This window comes from Branchiostoma lanceolatum, chromosome 2 (genome assembly GCF_035083965.1).
Source record: "Branchiostoma lanceolatum isolate klBraLanc5 chromosome 2, klBraLanc5.hap2, whole genome shotgun sequence".
Classification (NCBI taxonomy): Eukaryota; Metazoa; Chordata; class Leptocardii; order Amphioxiformes; family Branchiostomatidae; genus Branchiostoma; species Branchiostoma lanceolatum.
The window spans coordinates 6,672,901-6,682,377 of NC_089723.1; positions in this window are offsets into that span (position 1 = coordinate 6,672,901).

A 9,477-nucleotide genomic window follows, 5' to 3' on the forward strand; every position below is an offset into this window, starting at 1 on the left:
GTATGAATGGTCGTTAATGAATGAATGAAATTAGAATTGAATGAGGGAGGGAGGGAGGGAGGGAGGGAGGAAGGGAGGGAGGAAGGAAGGAAGGAAGGAAGGAAGGAAGGAAGGAAGGAAGGAAGGAAGGAAGGAAGGAAGGAAGGAAGGAAGGAAGGAAGGAAGGAAGGAAGGAAGGAAGGAAGGAAGGAAGGAAGGAAGGAAGGAAGGAAAGGAAGGAATAGATAAATAGATAAATAGATGAATAGAATAATGCGTGAATTAAGGAATTATTGAAAGGCAGAACGAACGGACGGAGGGACCGATGGATGGACGGATGGATTTTCTTTACATGAATGAATGGATAGATTAATGTAATTCATTCATTCATTAACGACCATTCATACATTATTTATTCATTTACTCTGTGAAAGCGGAGGTATTGTTTTCATGAAACATAATAATAATCATAGTCTTTATTGCATGTTCCTTCCCAGATGGGCTAAATGCACAGATGACCACATATGGTCTATAAGAGGCAAAATGCATAAAAAGAATTGATACAATCCTACATTCTAATATAGTGAACTAAAAATTAAACAAACGGTGGACTATTGCTTAACTGATATTGATCATCTAATACATGTTATTGTTTCTTCTCTCTTTTTGAAACATTTTGAAACATGACTACATACTTTGTCCATCATGTGCTCATTCTTACATGACATAAGGTAAATGAAAGTGTCCTGCTTTGACATTTTTGTACATTTCTTGTCTAGTTCTATTGTTTTAAACAGCAATTAGCGCTCATCATCATATAAGGAACAATCGAGTAAAAAATGGGTTTCATCTTCAACATATAAACAACAAACAAAACACGCTATGACCCGGTCTCAAGTTATTCTCTGGCCTACTGCTTTCACATATAAAGAGTTTCCAAAATAGTTTGTTTGATTTAATTTTGATTTGATTTTTCCAGCGGTACAATACTGGTGTCGTGACCCACACATGAACAATGTAGCGAATTGTACTCAATTCATGATCAGGGAGAATGCAGTTGTGCTCTCCCTGCTTATGTACATTTGGTGTTGAAATAAATAATATATAAATAGATAAATGAATAAATAGATAAAAGGAAAATCGGATGTCGACTATTCCAAGAATGTCCTTAGTTTAATGATGCGACCAGGCCCTTAAGCCCCCCTCTCATTGGACACGCGGCATGCTGGCGGCGTCGCTGCGTCTTAAACTGGATTTGCATTACCCTTGACTTTATCATGGATATATATAATTCAAAACGTACAAGTATGACCAAAAAGACAACAAAACACACAAAGCTTAAGAGCCATTGCATGAGAAAACCAGGCAGAGGTGGGAAGATGGGGGTCGGCCAAATCGGCTCATACTTTGTATGTGTGATAGGTATGTTGAACTATCAACAACCATATAATTAAAACCCTCCAGCTATTTCTCGTTATGGAGTTCTGGGACCCCCTCCGAGACCCTCGAAAATCCAACAATTTAAGGCTGAAAATTACTGAAATTGCAATGGCTACCCTGGTAATTCTGATAAAAATACATACTTAAGTTTTGTATTTACGTATAGAATGGGTTCCCTAGTTTTACCTACCAAAAGTTGAAGGTGAGGCATTGAACTCGAGAGGGTGTACTAGGGGGTTACCAGAACCAATGAAAACAGAATTTTCATCTCTTTGAATTTTAGTCATTTTTAAGGGGAATTATCTGCCCTGGGCAGTGGCTTTGGAGAATGGTTTTACTGTTGCTGGAGAGAGGAACATCTACTGATTCAAAAACAAGCGTTGTAAATTTGGGACACTCATAACGTGAGCCGTGAATGGGGGCTCTTTATGGGGATTTTTTGGGTTTGGGGCTATAATAAATCAGGTAATGACATCTCACTGAGGGGTACGTTACGGCACTTTTTTCTTTTGCTGGGTGAAAACCAGAAAACCATGCATTATTATCATTAAGTACTGAAATGAATGTAAAATGTTGATTTGGGCTCTACATGGGGGATATAAGGATACTTAAAACGTGAATTAAGCTTGTTTTACCCATTATACAGTTGCTTTCTAAGACGTTAATTGGTAGGAGACTAACTAAATAAGAATGTGCAATTATGAAGTGCTCAATAGTGAAAAGGCTATGTATGGGGGTTATCAGACCTCCGCATATGTGATATCACTAGTACACACAGGTATATCAACGGTGCAAAGCTGCATGTACTTTATATGGACAATCAAGAAACAAGGCAGTCACTATTAATAACGAATGTCAAGAAACAGTTTTCGGCTGAATATATACACTTATAATTTCGGGTCAGTACAGGTATCATACTGAAATCGACAGATTGTACATTGCAGTTGCAATTGCTCCATTTTAAAGAACATTCAACATTGAATTTTGGTATACGGTATCAAGCATTCTCAAAGAACTCAGCCAATGACTGTAGCTAGTAATTTCAATCTCTTTTACAGATTTACAAAATCTGATATTATACAATCCACAATACAAGGTACCTGTCTATTGGTTAGCGGGACAGCCAGGTACTTGGGAGCTAAGTATTCAATATGTGCTATGCTACGGCTGCAAAAGTTTTGAATATTGTTTAACCAATACAATATAAAAACTAACAGCATTTAATTAAAAAGGCACCAAAACATACATTTGCTATAGGTGGTTAGAGTTTGTAATTATCTTATGAGAATTGAAATCTCAAATGTTGAAAAACGTTAAGGGCATCACTGAAATTCTTTGCATGTATTATTGCCGTAATACAGATAATAGTGCATTACAAGTCAATGGTTCATAACATAGAAAAGTCTATAGAAACAGACATACGCCCGGAACAGATAATCATCAACCCAAGCATGTGGAAGTGCGCAAAATGGTCGCCACTGGGCAGATGTAAGAGACTTTCCCAAATACTGGTCGTGTTCTGGAAAGTGGCAAGTGGAAACTTGATGCGTCATCATCAGTCCTGTCAGCTTCAAGGAATTCAGCCCTTTACATTTGGCACGTTTGCAGATGTTCATTTCTCACAAGGAATCAAAGGATATGTGATTGCAATAGTTGATATTTTTGTATTATTACTTTCATCCTTTAATTGTGAGGTGACACAAGTTTCTTTACAAGTCTCTGGCAAGCATGACAGAATAAAGATCATTATCCTGTAGACCCACATCCTCCTTAATCACCTTCTTGAGAGTCAGTGCAGAACACGTTGATATACATGATGTTGGACTTCAATTTCTTCATAATTATATTTATCTGTCCCACGCGTATGTCTGTTTCTATGGACCTATGGTATGGTTTTCAGAATTGCATGCATTTTGTAGATAGCATCAAAATTTTAATCTGCGTGCTGCAGTTTGCTTAATTCATTATGAAACCTGCACTGATCCTGATTGACCATCAGAACTAAATATATTTAGCTAAAATCGTCTTATTTTCTTGATATGTGTTACAGTCTAGTTTCTTGATTGTCCATATAAAGTACATGTAGCTCTGCACCCATGTGCACCGGCGTGTGTATAATGTGGAGCCCATGCACAGCCTTTTTTTCATTATGTACCATTTCGATCATTTAGTGAGAAACGTACTTATTGAAGTCTTAAAGAGCAACAGTAAAATGTGTATAACAAGCTTAATTCGCATTTCAAGTATCCGTATATCCCCATGTACAGCCCAAATCAATATTCTACTTCATGTTAGCATGCTATGACAATTATGCATATATATTGAGCTGAAAACTGTTTCTGAAAATTTGTTACGGTGTCTGCCTTGTTTCTTGATTTTCCATATGAAGTACATGTAGCTCTGCACCCATGTGCCTGCGTGTACTAGTCATATCACATGTGCGGAATCCTGATAACCCCCATACATAGCCTTTCACTATTGAGCATTCCATAATTGCACATTATTATCTAGTAAGTAACTTACTAATCAACGTCTTAGAAAGAAAAACGTCGGGGTAAAACAAGCTTAATTCACGTTTTAAGTATCCTTATATCCCCCATGTAGAGCCCAAATCAACATTTTACATTCATTTCAGCACTTAATGATAATAATGCATGGTTTTCACCCAGCAAAAGAAAAAAAGTGCCGTAACCTACCCCTCAGTGAGATGTCATTACCTGATTTATTGTAGCCCCAAACCCGAAAAATCCCCATAAAGAGCCCCCATTCATGGCTCACGTTATGAGTGTCCCAAATTTACAACGCTTGTTTTTGAATCAGTAGATGTTCTTCTCTCTTGCAACAGTAAAACCATTCTCCAAAGCCACTGCCCAGGACAGATAATTCCCCTTAAAAATGACTAAAATTCAAAGAGATGAAAATTTTGTTTTCATTGGTTCTGGTAACCCCCTAGTACACCCTCTTGAGTTCAATGCTTCACCTTCAACTTTTGGTAGGTAAAACTAGGGAACCCATTCTATACGTAAATACAAAACTTATGTTTGTATCTTTATCAGAATTACCAGGGTAGCCATTGCAATTTCAGTGATTTTCAGCCTTAAATTGTTGGATTTTCGAGGGTCTGGGAGGGGGTCCCAGAACTCCATAACGTAAAATAGCTGGAGGCTTTTAATTATATGGCTGTTCATAGTTCAACATACCTATCACACATACAAAGTATGAGCCGATTTGGCCGACCCCCATCTTCCCACCTCTGCCTGGTTTTGCCTGGTTTTCTCGTGCAATGACTCTTAAAAAGATTCGTTTTTTTGTCGATGACATTTGTTGAGTGCTTTGTCAATTTTGGCTGCAGTGACGCCGCTAGCGTGCCGCGGGTCCAGTGAGAGGGGGGCTTTACTAAGCTGGCAAAAATAGTCATATTCAGAAAATAGCGCCAATTGATTTGCCGGGAGAGTTTGGCCACCAAAGGATATCATTTGCCTGCTACTCTTGCTGCGGGCTCACTATACTAGCCAATTATTATCCTGCCTTTGCCGAATTCTAAGGAAGGCTGGTGGAAATATGACCTTTACTGCAGGCCCTATCTCCTGACCAATCGCCCCACTTTTGTAGAATTCTGCTGTCCATAAGACGTATGATCATACATAACACTATAGTTACTCTTCAAGCAGGCTTATTTTTGGTGTCTTTTTAGGCGCTTTTTATGTTTAGCCATAAGTATGGCTAAACATATTGTTTTCTCTCATGTTTCTTCTTCTTCTTCTTCTCCTGTCAAATCTTCAAATCGATTCATCTCTGTCATTTTTTGACCAAATGACCTGAAATTTGGTACAGAGGTAATGTAGGCAAAAACCAATGTGCGTTCTTTTCCTTGTTTTGATATTGACCTTGAAAGTGATTTTATCAAGGTTTTTAAGCTATTTTTAGCATATCTTGGCCTCCTGCGCCCTGGTATTTCAACCGAATGACCTGAAAATTGCTGTATATGTGGCTTGAACAAATATTTAAAGGACTACATTCCCATTTTTGGCAAACATATATTCAAAACGATTTATTTTGGGCTTTCTTGACAATATTTGCCACTTCTGTCACTTTCAATACTACATATGACCTACAGGTCGTTGACCCCGAGTGCCTTGCACCTGGCCAAGCTTGAAGTTTGCTTACGAGGAGGAAAGACCGGACATAAACATTTAACGTGATTATCGGGAAAACACCATGTTCCCTTAAACTCAGTGGTTAAATTGCAGTTAAGGAAATTTTATAACAGAAAACAAGTTAAATCAATGATTTTGTGAATGTTTATTCTAGCATTAGTTATTCCAGATATTTTCAAACTCCAAATTCTTCAACACAACACGGGAGATCGTTTCTCCTCAGACTGGCACGACACTCCTGTCAACACGCGTCTCCCGTGATGTGTAGCGTCCACCACCAGGCCTTCCTACATGTCCTACGTACGGGCGTATGGATCGTAGAATTCGGCAAAAAAGGAATGATTAGGCCAGTAGAGTCAGTCCCCGGTAAGGTCAATGATTCGCCCCTTTGCGCTAGCTTGTAACGTTAAATGAATGTACCCTCTGGTGGCCAAACTTCACTGACAAACTTTCTCCCTATTATCATCATGAGCTTGCGTTAGTCTGGTACTAGTGACTATTATGTGCCGGGAATGTTTATCTATCGCACGCCTTGGAAGGAAGTTCAGCCATGATAAATGGTCGGCCGTTGCGAAAATTTGGAATCCCATGCTGTTGATTTTCGTGATTGAATCTGTAAGAAAATATATGTTCATGTCGTTCATCTTTTTTGGACGGACGCCGGGACGGGGTGAATTTTTTCTATCATTTTCGTCCCGTTAGTAATGCAAATCGAATCGTGTTGCACAAGAGGCAAAACACTAAAAACGTGGGTCTTGTGGAGTGTTTTGGAGCGGGAAAATGCCGGATATTAGCGGTGCCGAACAGTGTACATCGTCGCGCGCGGGTGACGCTCCGTCAAAACAAATCCGCTGGTGGTCTAGCGCGGCCACCGAAAATAGGCAGAAACACACAGGAGGACTTAGCACCTTCGTTTATGAGGGCAATTGTGAAAATCTTTTGTTACAAATTGTTCGAACATTGAAACATTTGGATAGATGGTTTGAAACTGTTCTAAATAAAGAGATTTTTGTGTAGTTACGTTTGAAATGTTTCCAACGTATGTGAAATAAGTTCAAACATGTTATAAGTTTCAATGCTAATTGTTTGAACACTTTAGAACTATTGTGACTTAGACATTCTTTTAATCAAAATAGTTCAAACATAATATACAAATATTATATCAAAACCCTCTCGGTGACTTTGAATTGACTCAAATATGTTGTTTTTGGTCATTTCCTTCGTCTCCTGTCAAATCTTCATATGTATACTATGGAAAACTTCATTCTTCCCTGGGGTTGATCTTTTTTAATTCAATTTTGAACTGGGTTGATTATGCGCAAGAGTGTAATTTTCAGCGGATATTTTTCGACTGGTTTACATGGAAATGGCACGGAATATCCCATTCTTGCAAGGGGAGGATTCTTTAATTATTTTTCAATTTTGAGCTGGAATGATTATGAAAAAGTCCATTTTTTAGCAGAAGTGTATTTGTTAATCAATTAGTGGATATGGTTGTGGACTGGTCCATATTGTGTTGAGGTGCTACTGGAAGACTCAATTTTGGACTGGGGTGATTCATTTTTTTAGTGCAAGTATTTTAGAATGGTCCATTGTTATTTTGGGAGAGTCCATTTTTTGCATGGCGAGGAGTATGGCTAAACATGCTGTATTTGCTCGCAAATGTTGCCTTTCTAGTTTAGCTCTCTATTTTGTCAGCTTTTGTTTCAAAACAAAAGGAGCTTTCCGTTCGTCCGTGAATGTGGTAAACATGGGGTAGGTCGTGATGACATCCTTAATAAACAATGAGGTTCTTCCGTCAATGAAATGTGCTTCGTCTTCCGCCGCTTTAGACAATATTTACGAATTCTTTTGCACAACGGTAATCTCTTGTTAAGTTAACCCTATCTGGTGTCACTGCCCAATTGTTTAGACACGGAAGTCAGAATTGGCAAGAAAAGTATTGAAGTATGCATTCATCTTAAGGTCGATGATTCATCCTTAAGTGTCAAGAATCTATCTTTATCTACAGATAAAGGATACGACTTATAAGTTTTCCGTTCTTTGACATAACCTTATACTGAACACAAGCGCAAACACGACTGTTATATCTATTAGTCATCCCCTGTTTATAGCAACAGGAAATTACTCGCGTTTCACTATTGATAGCCGTTGACGGTTCGTGATGTCCAGACGTGTGTGTTTCCCCACACAAAAAAATGATTTTGTGGGTGGCATCATTTGCAGGCCACCAGTTTGAATCAATTATGTTCACTGATTTGTTTCCAATTGCCAGTAAAGTTTTGAATGACTCACCTTCATTTCCGGTACTTACATCTTAAAGGCAACCAAAGCAATATTAGGGCCCAAAATACGAAAAATGCTAAAATCTTTATGGTAGTGACATTTACTAACACTATCTAGTACAATTTCGTTATAACGTAAAACCGCGCAAAAAGGTGCCGTACAATGATCTCCATAGTTTCGCGAGCCTACAAAAACCCCGGCGACGATTTTCCGAGAGTTCTCATCACGTCACAACGACGTCGTATGTTTGCATGATGGACGTCGCTATACATTGTGATGGGTTTTTTTTTAATTGATCATGTTTAGAAATGACTTAATATTTTGACTTTCAAGATTCTGGCCCTGATATTGCTTGGGTTTCCAAGAAGAAGAAATTTATTGCGCGACAATTGCAACAGGTACAATGTATGGCAATATGACAATTGAACTATTCCTAATATCTAACAATTCTAAAGAACTTATCTTAACATATTAATAACAGGCGGCAATACATCTAATAGCTAGTGTGCATTGTAATGCTCTAGAAGAATATGTATGCTGCGTAGTGATACGGTTATATTTCCAAACCGGGGCCGAAAAATATGATACAAAAGACAACAAAACACACAAACAAAAAAGTTTCAATCATGAGCATAATTTGTGTGGGTTTTTTTCAGTATACTTTAATTTTCCGTCCCCACAAATAGCCCGGCCGGGCCCCGGTTTGGAAATGTGACCGTAGCACAAGGAGCGTATAACATAACATGGAGCAAGATTCAGAAAGGGTAAACCCTAACAGCAAATTTGTTCAAGCGTAGCGAGCACGCTAACGAGCCATTCCTAGGAGTCATAACCTCAGTGCGGTAACTGCACTTTGATGGTGATTGGTCACGACGGTTGGGCAGTCAAGAAGGTCATGTTTTCTGTAGCGTTTATATGTATGTATGTATGATTGTGTGTGTGTGTATGTGTGTGTGTGTGTGTGTGTGTGTGTGTATGTGTATGTGTGTGTGTACGTATGTATGTATGTATGAGTGTGTGTGTGTTTGTGTGTGTGTGTTTGTGTGTGTGTGTGTGTGTGTGTGTGTGTGTGTGTGTGTGTGTGTGTGTGTGTGTGTGTGTGTGTGTGTGTGTGTGTGTGTGTGTGTGTGTGTGTGTGTGTGGAAGACCAGCGTAACTCGACAAGCCCTGGATGGATTTTCTTGATATTTGGTACGTGGGTAGGTCTTGATCAGACTTATTAGATTATGGGCCCCCTAGCGACTTTCTAAGGTACTGCAACGGAATTTCCTGCTTTGATATCTCGTGTTCTGTATATGCTATGGTTGTGATTCTTGTTGAACATAAATTTTCTCCATATCTAAGCCGGAAAGATGTAAAAACAGTAGCCCACAACCAGAGAAACATGCACACAGTAAGACCTTTTTTAATGACCATGCTACATGGGTATGTGGCCAGCTAATTCATCTAAATAACTTGATTTGCACGATGCTACACGTTGTGACATACGGTGCTTTGATGTATTTTGAAGGCCCCTAGACGTTTCGCTCGTTCTCATTTAAATGTACATATTTTGTAACTTCCGTTACCTTTTGAAGTACGGTTCCTAACATAAGATATGTCACATACAAGATGC